At 37.3% G+C, this 17,230-nt stretch overlaps 1 protein-coding gene and 1 long non-coding RNA gene across 6 annotated transcripts in view; one reads left to right on the top strand and one right to left on the bottom strand.

The window, feature by feature from the left end:
• The window catches only part of BBS9 (Bardet-Biedl syndrome 9), a 699,527-nt gene that overhangs the window by 493,771 nt on the left and 188,526 nt on the right, over positions 1-17,230 (top strand). The window lies entirely within an intron of this gene.
• On the bottom strand, positions 4,569-11,457 carry LOC143685146 (uncharacterized). Its single transcript, XR_013176403.1, has 3 exons — positions 11,308-11,457; positions 5,246-5,365; positions 4,569-4,845 (listed from the first exon to the last, which is right to left on the bottom strand). It is a non-coding gene; the product is annotated as an uncharacterized LOC143685146 (long non-coding RNA).

The following is a 17,230-nucleotide window of genomic DNA, read 5'->3' as shown; positions in this document are numbered from 1 at the left end:
AAATCAGTGAGTGCCTGGCTTCAAAGCTTCAAAGGATGGTCTGATTCTCTTTTTAGGGGCTAATGCAGCTGGTGACTTTAAGTTGAAGCAATTGCTCAGTTATTTCAAAAAACCAAGGTCCCTTCAGAATCATGCTAAATCTACTCTGCTTATGCTTTATAAATGGAGCATCAAAGCCTGGATCATAGCACATCTGTTTACAACATGGTTTACTAAATATATGAAGCCCACTGTTGAGATCCCATGCTCAGAGAAAAGATTAATTTCCAAATATTATTGCTCACCCTGTACCTGGTTACCCAGGAGCTCCGATGGAAATGTATAATGAGATTAAAGTTGTCTTCATGCCCCCTAACACAATATCCATTCTGCAGCCCATTGATCAAGCAGTCATTACCACTTTTTAGAAATACAGCTTTGAAGAAATACATATTTTTAGGGTGATAGCTGCCATAGATTGTGATTCTTCTGATGGGTTAGTGCAAAGTAAATTGAAAACCTTCTGGAAAGGATTTACCATTTGGATGCCATTAAGAACATTTCATGATTCATGGGAGGAGGTCAAAATATCAACATTAACAGGAGTTTGGAAGAAGTTGATTCTAACCCTCGTGGTTGATTTTTAGGAGTTTAAGAATTCAGTGGAGGGAGTAACTGCAGATATGGTAGAAATAGAAAGAGAACAAGAATTGGAAATGGAGCCTGAAATGTAACTGAATTCCCACAATCTCATGATAATACTTGAACAGATTAGAAGTTGCTTTTTATGGATGAGCAATAAAAGGGGTTTCTTGAGATGGATCTTCTCCTGGGGAAGATGCTGCAAACATTGCTAAAATAACAGCCAAGAATTTAGAATATTACATTAACCTAATTGATAAAGCAGCTTCAGGGTTTGAGAGGATTGACTCCAATTTTGAGAGAAGTTCTACTGTGGGTGAAATGCTATCAAGCAGCATCACGTGCTACAGAGGAGTCTTCCTTGAAAGAAAGAATCAATCGATCCAGCAGCCTTCACTGCTGTCTTGCTTTAAGAAATTATCACAAAAAGTACTATCAATATAAGCTAGGGTCTAGTGTCATTGGTAACTGATTCCACTAAACGTAACAAAGGCAGTATGCCAAAACTGAATGTCAACAGGTGGGGGGATTGGGAAAGGGGTATGGATTCTGTGTGGAAGAAAAGGAAATGTCCTCAGATACAATATGGTAGCAAAGACATGTCTGTACAATTAGGCTAGATTGTATGATGTGTGAATAAAACTGTTTAAAAATGAACAGAGAAAAATAAGTGCTAGAGAGAATGCAGAGCGAGAGATGTACCTATTCACTGTCAGTAGGGAAATGAGAGGTCTAGCCCTTGGAGGACAGTGTGGTGGTTCCACAGGAAGCTAGGGGTGGGGTTGCCATAGGATCCTGAAACTCAGTTGCTTAGTGTATACCTGGAGGAACTGAGTGTGAGACACGAATGGACATTTGCACACTGGTGTTTCTGGTGGCAGTGTTCGTGATCCACAATGAATGTAGGTGGCCTAAGGGTACAATGACTGAGGAATGGAAGGGGAAACTATGGTGTACATGTACAATGGACTACTGAGTGGCCACAAAAAGGAATGAAATTGTGAGGCATGCAATTAGATGAATGCACCTCAAGAGCCGTATGTTGAATAAAATGTCAGGAACAAAAAGACAAATATTATCATGTCTCAATCATATATACTAACTATAATATAAAAATTTGGTGAACTAAAGGTGAAAGAATGGGTTATCAAGGTGGGACTTATTGTAAAGGGTCCTAATTTGTAGGCTCTTACAGCAGTCACATATATTCAGGAGGTCTAACTGTTAATTCTCAATTCTGAAATACTGAGCTGTTTGTATATAACATGGTCTTTCCCAGAAACTTCAGGTATTTATGTGACACCTGAGACTCAGAGTTAGAGCTCTAAAGCTATGAAACTACCCCATACAGGAATTGTTTAAAAAGTTGAAAAAGTGATCAGACGTCGAAGAGACATGAATGAAGCTGGTCTGGATAGGACTAAGATATAGCAGAAGACAGGGTAAAAGATATCATCCATGTTCTAAAACTTCACCTTCCATGTGAGACTAAAAGGAAAGATGTTTATTTGGCAAAATTTATATTTTGGGTAGTACATTTCCTAATTTAACTTGTATGGTCAGTTTAGTTAACACCATAAGTACATGGAATCTTGAATAGGGCATGAGATTCTGTTGGTTTGTCCAGGTTAGTGTGATGCCCCAATAAATCCCAGAGAGATTTGGACAGTGAATAAAGAAGTATTTGCAAAGTCTCCTTGGGGAATAGGGAGAAAGGGGGAAATATTCAACTTCCCCATTTGGAGAATTTCTGATATTCTAACAAGGAGTGGGGACACCCAAATCAATAGGCTGAGCCCTTGATCTTGGGGGTTCCACCCCTATGAAAATTATTCCTGCAAAAGACAGGCTAAGCCTACTTAAATGTAGGCCTAAGAGTCACCCCCAGAGAACCTCTTTTGTTGCTCAGATGTGACCTTTCTCTCCAAGCCGACACAGCAAGTGAAGTCACTGCCCTCCCCCTCTATGTGGGACATGACTCCCAGGGGTGTAAATCTCCCTGGCAACATGGGACAGAAATCCTGGGATGAGATGGGACCTGGCAACAAGGGATTGAGAAAACCTTCTTGACCGAAAGGGGGAAGAGAGAAATGAGACAAAATAAAGTGTCAGTGGCTGAGAGATTTCAAACAGAGTCTAAAGGTTATCCTGGAGGTTATTCTTATGCATTATGTAGATATCCCCTTTTTAGTTTATGGCATATTGGAGTGGCTGGAGGGAAGTACCTGAACGGTAGAGCTGTGTTCCATTAGCCTTGTTTCTTGAAGATGATTGTATAATGATATAGTTTTTACAATGTGATAGTGAGATTGGAAAACGTTGTGTATGATGCTCCTTTTAACTAGGGTATGGACAGATAAGTTAAAAATATGGATAAAAATAAATAAATAATAAGGGGATCAAAGGTTAAAATAAATCGATGGAAATACTAGTGGTCAATGAGAGGGAGTAGGGAGAGATATGGTATGTATGAATTTTTTCTTTTTTATTTTTTTTCTGGAGTGATGTAAATGTTCAAAAAAAGTGATCATGGCAATAAATACACAACTATGTGATGACATTGTGAGCCATTGATTGTATACCATGTATGGAATCTATGTTAAGAGTGTTTGTATGTTTATATGTTTCTTAATTAATAAAAATATTTTTAGAAAAATGAAATTGTTGCAGCCACCCCAGCCTTCGGCAACTGCCATCCTGATCAGTCAGCAGCCATCAGCGTCAAGGCAGAACCCTCAACCAGCAAAAAGATTATGAGTCTCTGAAGGCTCAGGGGATGGTTAGCGTATTTTAGGAATAAAATATTTTTAAATTAAGGTATGTATATTTTTGTTTGTAGACATAATGCTATTCCTATAGTATAGCTATAGGACTATAGTATTTTATAAACATAACTTTTATATACCCTGGGAAACCAAAAAAATTCACATGAATTGCTTTATTGTAATATTTGCTTTAATTGTGGTGGTCTGGAACCAAACCGACAATATCTTTGTGGTGTGCCTGTATTCTCCATATCGACCTGGTCTAAGATGGAAAGATTTAGGACCCTTCTTGGGCTTTGGATTCACCAATCTCAAATGGTCTTAATGAATACATTAAGTTTTACCATAACCAAATTTTCCAGAACGGTCTATCCTGTAACATCTCCTTTTGTCATATGAATCTCTTCACTGGCTGTGGAAACAGTGTCAGTCTTATCTTTGTGCTTTCATTGGCATATACCTTATCTGGAATCACCATGTCTTCTACTTGCTTCCTATGACAGAACTAATTCGGGTTTTCTACCCTCCACTGAGTCTTTCCTAAGAACTCCAGCCTTCATTTATCAATGTCAGCAAGATAATTTATTGGAAATACTTTGAAGATTACTACTGAATTTAGTGCCATGTGATATTTGCCTTGCTGTAACAGATCCTAGTTTGGTTGTAACTTAAACTTTTATTTGGTGTCAACTTTAACCTTTCAAAGGCAATGGCCTTCTTTTTTAAGCAGTGTTTGTACTGGGCGCATAGAAAATGTATGGTATAGTAAATGTGTGGTATTGGTATAAGATGACATGGAGAAAAAGTCCTGCAATGTGAGTTTTTGTGTTGCACCGAGTCCCAAAATGCTTTCCAATGTTAACTGAGCCTCTTTTATACTAAACACAGCCTGGCACAAACTACTGAAATCAAATTAGGCAAGAAGTTATACTTGTTAATCAGTAGAGTCAGCCAGTACCACCTGGGAAAAATCTAGAAAAAAAAAGTAGCTAAATCAAATCAAAGGAGATTGCTCAACAAGTCTCAAGCAGTTTGGATGAAAAAAATTATTTTTAAAATTATTTCTACATTGCTAGATAAAAGGACCCAGATTTGACTTCCCTTTACAATATAAAGTTGGAACCTCAGTCATTTTTAATATTCTTAATGTCTTTAAAGAAATAGAGGACACAGTCTTTTGTTTGTTTGAGTGGTTGGCTTCTTGTTTGCTTGTTTTCTGTTCATTTTTAAAATAGCATATTGCTTTTCCTAATACTGAGCTCTGATAAGAAGTTCTCTTCTGTATGATACAGTGAATATTAACTTTGACAGGAGTCGGAAGATATGGTCAAATTAGTTGATACATTCAAGTCCAAAATTAAAGTTGATTAGGTGTGAACCTTAAAGAGGCCATTGACTCACTGTAACCAAATTGTTCGTTTTGCCAGTTCCTTGCAGCAGTGGAGATAGCCAGTCACCTCTGTTAAAGAGGAAAAAAAGATGAATTCATTCACTGATTGAATCCAGTGCCTGATGACTCATGAGAAGTTGGGTGTAATTCCTATGACCACACAATGGTGGGTTGAAGCCTGATTTCTCAACTTTGGTAATTAATCTTTTTAATGCTTTTTCAGGGGGAAAAAAACCCAAGCAAAGCAGCCTCTATCTTCTCCAAAATTCAGGGACATAATTTAATCTTATTGTTCAAGACTCCCTGCCAATATGAAGTCTGAGGCAGATTCTTTTCCTCAGTCTAAATCATCGAAGCTGAATTCATTCTTTTAGCTCACACATCAGAAGCAATGTTGGAATTAGAGGTTATGCCACAGCCCTCTGTTTCCCCAAATTAATAGTATTCAAGTGGGCTGTCAATGACTTACTTTATGGGTATGTGGGCGGGGGCAACCTCAGAGAAAGCCCCTCAGAGAGGAAGTGCTGGAAGCGAGGACCAATCAGAGTCTCCCATTCGGCTGCATTCTAGAAGTGCTTTTGAGAAAAAGCTGTAAAGAAATAAAATTTGTTTAATTTGATTTCTATTTTCAGTGCACTTCTGGAGTTATTGAACATAAAAGGAAGCCTGTTAAGAATCACTCGTTAAAATGAATAAACCCCTCCAATATTGGGTCATTTCATATTTTTTACATATTTAGAGATCCTTGTCTAACTTGAAAGTGTGACTTTCAAGGCACAAGTTTGTATTCACATTGTGAGATTTATGGGAGAAAGCAAAGATATTATTCTTCCCTAACCCAAAACAGAAACCAACTTCTTCTCCTTCTTCTTGTTCTATTGGCAGATGCTGAAAAATCCCAGTTTTTTCCAGTAACTTCTTTCTTTGGGCAGCAAGCCAGCTGCCTGTTCTGAGGTAGCTCTGGTAGCCAAACAGGTGAACAGGAATTCTCAGGGGAAACCTTTTTTCCCCTAATTATCTCCAGCTGCTTAAGACCAGCCTTGATCCTCACAGATGTTCTAACTAGCCAAGAAACCATGTTCCATTGTGTTTGAACCGATAGTCTTTTATAGTTTTTGGTTTGTGGAGTAGCGTCTTACTCCATATTTTCATCGTGTACATATCTTAAGCTAATGGCTATGCTTTATTTTATCAATTGCACTTGAATACTAGTGCTACAGAAAGCAAATTTCTTTCAATGAATTTTTATTTTGAAAATCATTTGATCCTTACTTTGTGACTATTGATTGTCCCTTTACCCTTGTATAATCTGGCAAATTTTTACTCTTAAATAGAATTTAAGTAAAAAATTCATTGCAATTCATTGGTTTTCCCATTTCTTAAACAGTAATTTGTTCCAGATGCTACTTTTTTTTTCAAGATAAGCTACTAATTTTATGTGCTTTCCTTATACATTAATTGAGCAGTAGACCTCAGTTTGGAGAATATTAATTATGACTATTTGAACTGTTCACTTCCTTATTCTTCTAGCATAAGGACTGCTAACACTTATATTTTATTTCACAATTTACTAAAAACTGTCACATGCATTATTTTAATTGGTCCTCATAATAATTCTTAAGGCAAGTTAGTGTTACTTTGCTATTTTTACACTTTTAAAGAAGGAAGAATCTTCTAGAAAAATAGAATTATTTGCACAAGGTAAATCCAGCAAAACTGGGACCCAAACTGTCAAGTTCAAGGCCTGTACTCTTTCCACCATACCAGGCAATCCTACAGTTGGATAAAGAGTTTAGGATATACTTATCTCCTCACCACCACTGATCACATATTAGTCCCCCTCATCCTGTAACTCTTAAATGAACCAAGTTAATATCAACCAACCTAAGGCCAACCTGAGAAATGGGTAAGAGTAGGGGCTCAGGGCTCTGCTTCTACTTGCCTCTCCTGGTCTCTTAACATGATGATGCAACACTAGTTAATGTCCTAAGGTCAAAGCCTAGCAATCACAGGGTGTTCTAGTTTGCTAGCTGCTGGAATGCAACACACCAGAGATGGATTGGCTTTTAATAAAAGGGGATTTATTTCTTTAAAAATGTATAGTTCTTCAGAGGAAGGGCAGCTAACCTTCAACTGAGGTTCTTTCTTACATGGGAAGGCACAGGGTGATCTCTCCTGGCCTCCTCTCCAGGCCTCTGGGTTCCAACACCTTTCCCTGGGGTGATCTTCTTCATTTCCAAGGGCCTGATCTGAGCTGTGAGTGCTGAAATGAGGTATGCTGAGCTGCTTTCGCTGCTATGTTGAGCTCTCTCATTTAAGTATCAGCCAATTAAATCAAACATCATTCATTGCTGCAGGCATGCCTCCTAGCTGACTGCAGATGTAGTCAGCAACAGATGAGGTTCACATGCCATTGGCTCATGTCCACAGCAATAGAAGTAGGCACTTTCACCTGACCAAGTTGACACCTGAGTCTAACTACTTCACAGGGAAAATAATAATCAATGTCGAGATGCAGTGCCTGTAAAATGTATGTGAAATCAGCTATTCAATTATAAAACCTCTTGGGCATTTTCAATGTGCTGTGACTGTGAACAAAAATTACTAAATTTTTGAGAAAATAGAGAGTCAAAACAAAGCTGGACTATGACCCCGATTTATTGTGGAGACCAAACACTTACTATCAGCTTCAAGTTCACCTCCTCCTTCCGACCAACTATACCTGCACCCGTGCCCCCATACCTAATTCTTTTTTTTTTTTTATTAACGGAAAAAAAGAAATTAACCCAACATTTAGAAATCATACCATTCTACATATGCATTCAGTAATTCTTAACATCATCACATAGATGCATGATCATCGTTTCTTAGTACATTTGCATCGGTTTAGAAGAACTAGCAACACAACAGAAAAAGATATAGAATGTTAATATAGAGGAAAAAAATAAAAGTAATAATAATAGTAAAAACAAACAAACAAAAACAAAACAAAACAAAACAAAACAAAAACCTATAGCTCAGATGCAGCTTCATTCAGTGTTTTAACATGATTACTTTACAATTAGGTATTATTGTGCTGTCCATTTTTGAGTTTTTATATCTAGTCCTGTTGCACAGTCTGTATCCCTTCAGCTCCAATTACCCATTATCTTACCCTGTTTCTAACTCCTGCTGGACTCTGTTACCAATGACATATTCCAAGTTTATTCTCGAATGTTTCCCATTTATTCTGTAACATTCCAGCTACTTTTTACATGGGCCAAATTCACTCCTCCCTAACTAGTTCATGCTATGGAAGTAAGAAGTGGTGTATTTATATCTTATGTGCCATAGGAGCAAAGGCCCAAGGATGAAGTCCTGAATCCACCATCTTCTTTTACCTGCCATGTAATCTTGGCATTTGGCACTTTTTTCTCATGAAATAGGATGTAGGTGCTGGCCCTACTTAAGTCACAAGGTTGTTGTGAATTCTGAATTAGACACTGTAAGCAAAATCCTTAAAATAGGATGTGGATGTAAGGGTTTAGCCCGGGCTGGGGCATTAACCTCCTGTGTGATTTTAGGCAAGGCACTGAACCTCTCTGAGACTTAGATTTATATATATATATAATATATAAATTAGATATATAAATTAGATATATATATATAATATATCTAAAGAAGGGTTTGGACTAGATGATTTTGAAGGTCTTTTCAAATTCAGTTCAATTGAATTCATTGAATATTTAGAGTATCATGAACTGCAAATAAGGACATGGTCTTTATTCTCAAATATAATAAAGAACATATATCTAGGGAATGAAGACAGAATTGTAACTAAATTAATGTAATATGGTGTAATTATCTAGCTCTAAAATTCCTATTCTATTATTGCCAAACCCTTCCACTCTCAGTCTCAAATATTACAGATTTTATTTCTCTCCTGAGGAAAGAATTCACCAAACCTCTGGATAAATAGTTTTCAAATTAGGGAATGAAGGTTGCTTGATTTTTAGTAAAATATTACCAGTGATTGATAATGGATAAGAGTGGTGAACATGTCTGGAATGCCATATGACATTTCAGATGGACTTCTTTAAATCAAAATAAACACTTGAAATTTTGATAAAGACAGCAACTGAAAAACCATGGAATTAAAATGTATGAAAAACTTTGTTGGTGAACATTGAAAAACCATGGAATTAAAATGAACAAAAAACTTCTTGAAAGAACTTAAACTTTAATTTGATCTGGAGAAAAATCAATTGGTAGAGGGTTTGTCTTGAGATTTGGCCTTTTTATGTTTTTTTTTTTTAATGAATATATTTTACTAACCCTTTTATTGCTGAAACTGACTCTGAGTTTCTCTTCAGAGAGTGGAGGAAAAACTCAGATATTTAATAACTTATCAAATTAGTGTTAATCAGGTTATTGATGACCAAGACGTTCTTATTGCTCCTATGTCTGTTGAGGCAGTAGCTGTTAGGAATGAAAGAAATGATCTCAATAACCTGAATATCAGTAAACTATATATTGGTGACTGGTCAATTTAGCATTTGCAGATTCCTGGCAGAATGGATTTCTGTCAAAACCTGGCAGTTCTGTGGTGAGAATTTCCCCAATAGTCTGCATAATCTTTCACACGTTGGGTTTTTGTTTGTTTGTTTGTTTGTTTTGGCATGGGCAGGCTCCAGGAATCGAACCTGGGTCTCCCCCTAGGCAGGCGAGAACTCTGTCACTGAGCCACTGTTTCAACGCCCACAATATTGGTTTTTAATCATCAAATCATAATTTTTCATAAGATTGCTAAGTGGTATTTTGCTAGGTGTTCTTAGAAGAACTAAAATGATGCCTGCAGAATAGAACTCTAAAGAGTTGAAACAAAGAACTATTTCCAAAGGGTTCACAAGCTAACCTGTAATCTTTACTGTCACTCATGCATGCTTGAAGGGCCAAGATGGTATTATATACCTAGATTGAAATTTTCTTCCCTGGATGATTGGTGTGAGACCTGATGTTTTATCCAAATTCATTATTGATTTTTTATATTAATATTGTTCTGGTTTGCATGTGTTATGTACCCCAGAAAAGCCTATGTTCTTTTAATCCATCCCTGTGGGTACAGACCCATTGCTGGTGGGACCTTTTGCTTAGGTTGTTTACACGGAGATGTGACCCATCCCATTCAAAGTGGAACTTTTTTTTTTTTTCTTTCTTTTTTTTTCACATGGACAGGCACCGAGAATCAAACCCGGGTCCTCTGGCATCATAGGCAAGCATTCCTGCCTGCTGAGCCACTGTGGCCCTCAAGGTGGAGCTTAATCCCCTTGCTAGAGTCCTTTATGAGAGGATAAAAGACAGACGTTTTGGAGAAAGAACTCAAAGAAGAAAACACCTGGTGAGAAACTAAGAGAAAGAAATGCCCAGAGACATTGTGGAGACTCCAGCAGAGAGAAGGACCAGCAGACATTGCTATGTGCCTTCCAATGTGACAGAGGAACCCCACATGCTAGTAGCCTTTCCTCTGAGAAGTATCTTCCACTTGATGCCTTAATTTGGATATTTCATGGCCTTAGAACTGGAAATTTATAACCTAATAAATCCCCATTGAAAAAGCCAACCCATTTCTGGTATATTGCATTTGGCAGTTTTTGCAAACCAAAACACCAAGAATTTAAACAAAAGGTGGCTGTGTGAATCAGTTGCTGGTGTGATGATGATAATCTTTTTTTTAGTCATAATCTGAAAATGGATTCAGATTTCCAATGAATGGGCTCTATTAGAAGATTCTGATTTATACTGTGATAAACTGTTCAATTTAGCCAAGTAAACTAGAAAGTGAGTTGTTTTTTAAACTAGCTTGTAATCCATGCCTCTGTTATCAGTTACTTGCTTTCTCATGAAGTCATTTCAGATACTTTGAGGGAAGGAAAAAATATGTACTGGGTTTTGAAGGAGCCCCTATCTAATCAAATCCAAACTTGGACATTTCAAAAAAAGATTTCATTTTTATCTATCTCATATTTATGTGCTTGTATTTGTAGATATTTGGGGAGGGGAGGCCAGGCAAAAAAAAAAAAGAAAATCATTTTTTTTTCTTTTGTTATTCTGCCTGTTTTCTTTTTGTTTTCATTTGCATTGTTTTATTTTGACAGAGAAACTTTAAATTAGAATATTGATGCCGGGACAGAAACCAACATGGATCTCTTTTCTTTTAACTTACTTCTAGTCTGTATATAGACCTAGATACCTACTGTCTTTTGGTTAGTGTGGTTCAAGATTGCTTTGAAAATTACCAAGAAAAAGTATCTTTGTACCTGTGAAAAGGTGCAGTGTTTATTAAATTCTCTCCTGTTTATTACCCCACTGAACCACATACCTTCCTCCATTTTGGCAGTGAGTACTCAATAGATATTTGTTAAACAAATTGAATAAACGTTTTATTTTGTTTTTTTCTTAAGGTAGATCGATCTTAGCTTATATTCATAAGAAATACATTTTATTTTTCAAGAATGCATAGTTTTGTTCATCAAAATCATAAAAAGCACTCACCTGGCATGCTGGCTCACCTGCCATGCTGGAGACCCAGATTTGATTCTCTGTGCCTGCCCATGTGGAAAAAAAAAACATTAAAAAGCAGAATTAAATTTAGAAAATTGAAGAAATTTTACAAAAGTGAGTTTTCTAGCTTTGAAGGGTTATGGTCTGTAAAAGCAACATGTGCAGTGAAAGAACATGAGCCTTGTGGTTCAAATCTGCCTCTGTGATTGTGGACATCAGTCTGATAAACCTTTCAGAGCCTCACATTCATCATAACCAAAATGAATCTTTTGTTATGAAGAACATGTTCAAGAACTCATGTTTCACCTACAGTAGGTCTTGCTAGGAAGTATGGGAAGGGATTCTAAGTGGCACCTTTGTGAAGATGAGAGAGTGCCCCAGGAAGGCTGCCTGGGTGTGCTCTTAGGGTAGTTATTTTTTGAAAATTTGATGAAGACCCTGGCATTGGGAGATGTTAGCTCCAACAGTATCATGGCCATTTAGCAAATGAAAAATGCTAAATATAATTAGTCATTTGGTCATTGGATTTCAGTGCAAATCAAAACCACAGTGAGATGCTGTAATACCCGCAGGATGGTTATAATAAAAACAGCAACAAGGATACAAGAAGTGTTGGAAAGTATGCAGAAAAATTGGAACCCTTGTCCATTGTTGGTAGAATGCAAAGTGCTGCAGCCATTATGGAAAAGAGTTTTGCAGTTCCTCAAAAAGGTAAACAGAGAGCCACCCTATGACCCAGCTGTTCCCCAAAGAGTTGAAAACAATTACTCAAATAAATTTAAATGCATGTTTGTAGCAGTACCATTCACAATAGCCAAAAGGTAGAAACAGCCCAAATGTGCATCAACTGAGGAATGGATAAACAAATTGTATGTATACACATACACTGGAGAGTAATGTCATGAACATGGTGACCTTCCCTGGAAAAGTCTCCCCTCAGAAACAATGAATAAAAGAATAAATCCCACCTGCTTGTACTCTGGAGGGTGCTAGAGCCTGGAGAAGGATTCCACAAATGCTGAATCGAAGAAAAAGAAAGAAAAACACCTCCCCAAAAAGGTAGACTTACATCCCAGAACTGCCAGTCTGGACACCTCCCCATCACTCGTTCTCTGGCAGCATAAGAGTCACACAGGGGCAGTAGGTCCCTGGTACCTCCCACCGTGGACTGTCCCAGACTAAAAGATAAAAGCTGTCTTTCAAAAATGAGGGAGAGTTTAAAACATTCACAGATTAACAGAAACTGAGGGAGTTCATAATCAAAAGACTTCGCTATGAGAATTATTAAAGGGAGTTCTTCAGATTGAAAGGAAAAAGATAGGAGGAGAGTGGTTTTGAAGTGAAAAGGTAACCAAATCGGTAATGCAAAACTGAATAGTTGTGTAGCCTCAATGTATAACTCTACTCTTTAATTCCTATAAGAGTTAGAATATACTTGAATAAGAAATAGTCATATTTCCTGATAATGAACACACAAAATATAAAGAGGTAATGTGGGACAAAACAACTTAAAGAGGGGAAATAGAAGAATATGGAAGCAGAGAATTTGTATACTGTTGAAGATAAGTTGGTATCTTTTCAGATTTATAAGTTATAGATATGGGTTGTGTCATACAAACCCCAAGGTCACCACAAAGTATTTTAACAATATATGTACAATGGAATATTATTCAGCCATAAAATGAAATGGAGTCCCGATATGTTCTCCAACACAGATGAATCTTGAAAATGTGCTAAGTGTAAGAACCCAGCACAAAAGGTCACAGATTATATGACTCCACTTATATGAAATATCCAGAATAGATGTAAGTCCATAGAGACAGAAAACAGATTGGTGGTTGCTTGGGCCTTGGGAAAGGCGAATGGGGGAATGATTAATGGTTACTAGATTTTCTTTTGGGGGGACGAAAATGTTTTAGAGCTAGATAGAGGTGGTAAATACACAACATTGTGGATGCACTGAATACCACTGAATTGTTCACTATATAGTGATTAATTTTATGTAACTTGTATTTCACCTCAATAAAACAAACCTCAAAGGCTAAAGTACTCAGTAGAGGGCAATATATTCCCTTATAACACCTACATTAGAAATGAAAAAAAGGTTAAAAATAAGTAGCCTAAGAAATTAGAAAAAGAACAGCAAAATGTTAGTTAAAAGTGAAATCTGTATATATGACAGCATTTAGCAGTGGTCAAGATTCCAAAGAGGAAAGATCAAAAGCAGTATTAGATTCAATTCATGGCCCATGTACCCTCCACCCCGATATTAGAAATATAAGGGAGGACATAACTGAAGATGCAAAAAAAGGGAAAACTACCACATTAAATGAACACAGAAGCATCCTGATTTGAAAAATATTAATGAATGTATTAAGGAAATATGTTATTTGCAGGGCCTCACAGCTGTTATTCCAGATGCTATCTCTACTTCTGACAAAAATTGTGGTCTGTAATATTAAGTCAGTGTTCTAGTTTGCTAGCTGCCGGAATGCAACACACCAGCGATGGATTGGCTTTTAATAAAAGGGGATTTATTTCATTAGTTCTTCAGAGAAAAGACAGCTAACTTTCATCTGAGGTTCTTTCTTATGTGGAAAGGCTCAGGGTGATCTCTGCTGGCCTTCTCTCCAGGCCTCTGGGTTCCAACAACTTTCACCGGGGTGTTTTCTTTCTGCATCTCCAAAGGCCTGGGCTGAGCTGCGAGTGCTGAGATGAGGTATGCTGAGTGGCTTGGGCTGTACTACGTTGAGCTCTCTCATTTAAGCACCAACCAATTAACTCAAACATTATTCATTGCAGCAGGCACGCCTCTTAGCCCACTGCAGATGTAATCAGCAGCAGATGAGGTTCACGTACCATTGGCTCATGTCCACAGCAACAGAACTAGGCATGTTCACTTGGTCAAGTTGACAACTGAATCTAACTACCACAGTCAATATGCTTCCCTTCCTGGATATACCAGATAGGATTTAATTCAGTTCTGTTCAACAGATGTTTGTTGATGCCCACTCCATATCAGACCCTGTACTAAGTGGCTGGGGACAATGGTAAAAAAGATAAATACAGTTTCTGCCCTTACAGAGCATACAAGTATCAAACAAGTAATTTTAAACTAAATGGTGTAATGTAAGGAAATGCAAGGTACTTTGGGCATGAAAGGCATAGAGATTATGCTTTATATTTTGGTAAATAAAATATACAATGCATTTTCTGTTCAAAATCGGTCCCATGAAGAGATGGTGATTATTGGGATTGTGTAAACTAGAGATGAAAAGGCAAAAGTGGGGAGGGGGTTTTATTGTCTTCAGGTATATACTACTTTTCATTTTTGTTTTGTTTTAACAAGGGATCTCTTGGCTAGGTGTTTAACCAAGGAGCAATGAATAATGGTAATATTGTTAATGATGATGGTAATGCTAAAATCTGTCGAGTGTCTTCTATGTACCAGGCACTGTGACAAACATGTTACATATTGTATCTCATTTAATATTCACAGCAAATGCTTCTTCTACAGAGGAGAAAACTGAAGCTTAAAGAGGCTAAGGGACTCTCTTAAGCTGAAACCACTGTAAGTGATAGGACAAGATCAGAGCTCATATTCAGATTTAATAATTTATGATACAGGTGAGCTCTACTTTTCCATACTTGTTGTAGTTTTATGTTAGAACAGTTTATGATTATTATAGAGGTTACAAACTTAAAGACTACAGGGGCAGGCAGGTAACAGAGAGTATAAGGAGCAATGTGCAGAACTGGAGAGTGCTTTTTGAGCCAAAGGCATTCAAAAGTAGATTTATTTAAAAGAGGGACAAAGTTATCTGTGTATTTCTCATCCCAAGGAAGTCTGAGTGGGGGCATACAGGCTTGTTTGTAGATTTTTCTTTTATTGACTCAACCTGAAAGTCATTGATATAGCCCTCATCATTTAGCCTATGTTGTGTGTATGTGTGTATCTCTAATGAGATAGTTCAGTAGGATGGAAAATGCTTGGACTTTGGAGCTTTTAGACAGGCCTACTAGAATCTTAGCACTGCTGTGTGACTTTGAACAAGTTGCTTGGCTATCCTCAACCTTGGTTTCTTCATCAGGCAAAAATAATAATTATCTAGAGGGGCTGTTGACAGGTTTATAAATAATATACATGAAGTTCTCAGGCTGTGCCTGGCACATAGTAGACACACCATAAGTAGCAGCTGTTTTTATTAATGTATTAATTTATTAATACAGATGCTTTTCTTGCTAGATTGTTAGCTATTTATAGACAGCTCTTAAATCACAAATATAGCATTAGTTAGTACAGACTTGATGTCACATGCTCATCTTTGGCAATTTGCTCATGCACAACTCTAAATTCTTTGGAGTAAGTAATGGTAGCCATCAAAAAGCTTGATATGGATAAGGATGAGTCAGTTCTCCGCAACCTTTCTCCCTGGTGGTAATGAAAGTGGTCCTCATGTCAAATATTGCTGCAAATGAGGACATTTATTAAGTAAACATTTATAAGCAAGCCTACCTGGAACAATTCATGCAGCTTGTACTGTAGGCTAAAGTGAAAGCCTGGCTCTGTTACTTTTAGGTATTAGACTGCTACCTTTCTAGAAAGGTACTCTTGAGGTAGAAAAGCCAGTTACCCAAGGAAGGATCCTTTTACCCTCATAAAAGACTCTGAGGCAGCCAGCAATCTTATTCTCCCAAGGCAAGACACAGGATCATTTAAGCTCAAGGCTTGGCCTCCATTACTTCAGGGCCTTGCTGGATTCTTATATCCTGCTCATGCAAAAGAGATTATGAGGGTAAAATAGTTAACCAATCTACATATTTATGTGCAATTAATTTTGCCAATGAGAGCCCATTTATAACATCCATGAGGCTGATGATCAAACATCTGATCTCATCAATCAAGATCCATTTCTGACATTCATTATGGTTATTAGAAAGTCTCTGGTGTGCCTGGAGATATGAATACCATAAGTGCTTGTGATAGCCCCCTTTGCTTCTGATGAGAAGGATACCTCTTTTGAGTATGAACCCAATGATTTTAGAGCAATGATTCTCAAATGTGCCCTCCAGGAGACATTTGAAAATGTCTGCAGGCATTTTTGATTGTCACTACTGAGGAGGAGGCATTAATGAGGTGCTACTGGCATCTATCTAGTGGATAGAGCCTAAGGATTCTGGTGGATAGAGCCTAAGGATTTCTTTCATGCACAGGACAGCTTCCCAAAACAGGGAATTGTGTGGTCCCAGACATCAATAATAAAGAGATTGAGAAATCTTGCTCTAGTGTATATTTTAAACTGACTCATATGCATCATATGACCCTGTCTACACTGATGTATTTTAAAGTTAAACTGCAGATTTCATAATCACCATATAACTTTGTAATAAAGATTCAAATAAAAAAAAGATTCAAATGAATTTAGAAATTCATTGTAATTCCACACAAATTAAAGGTGTGAATTGAGAGCTGGTTATTTACTACCTATGTAAATAGGTAAATAATAGTAAATAACAGAGCCTTTAACTTTTCCTAGGGGTGGAACCCCTTGCTCAAATAGTGCTCCTATAAATTACTGTCTTAATGGGCACTCTTGGTTTTTCATTGACTTTAGTACAACAAGCAGGCAATGAATGTGTGCTGTGCTCCAGAGACTGTAGAAGGGGTACAGAGAACAATTAAATTTTCTGGCCCAGAGAACTTTACAGCACAGTAGAAATCAGGCACAACATATCTTCTGCAAGGCCGCTTCTAATTATGTCCCAAAAGCCTGTAATTGTAGAAATAACCACGGTTTACTCTAGTTTCACCCCACATAAAACCAGGCAGCTTCGCTCATTGCTTTTTGTGTAATTTCCTGTGGTCTTGGCCAGTATAGGCCTGTACATATCTTACCAAAGCACTACCAGATAG

The sequence above is a fragment of the Tamandua tetradactyla genome, chromosome 1 (assembly GCF_023851605.1).
Source record: "Tamandua tetradactyla isolate mTamTet1 chromosome 1, mTamTet1.pri, whole genome shotgun sequence".
Taxonomy (NCBI): Eukaryota; Metazoa; Chordata; class Mammalia; order Pilosa; family Myrmecophagidae; genus Tamandua; species Tamandua tetradactyla.
The sequence above is the reverse complement of the archived record's forward strand: the minus strand, read 5'-3'. Positions and strand labels throughout refer to the sequence as shown.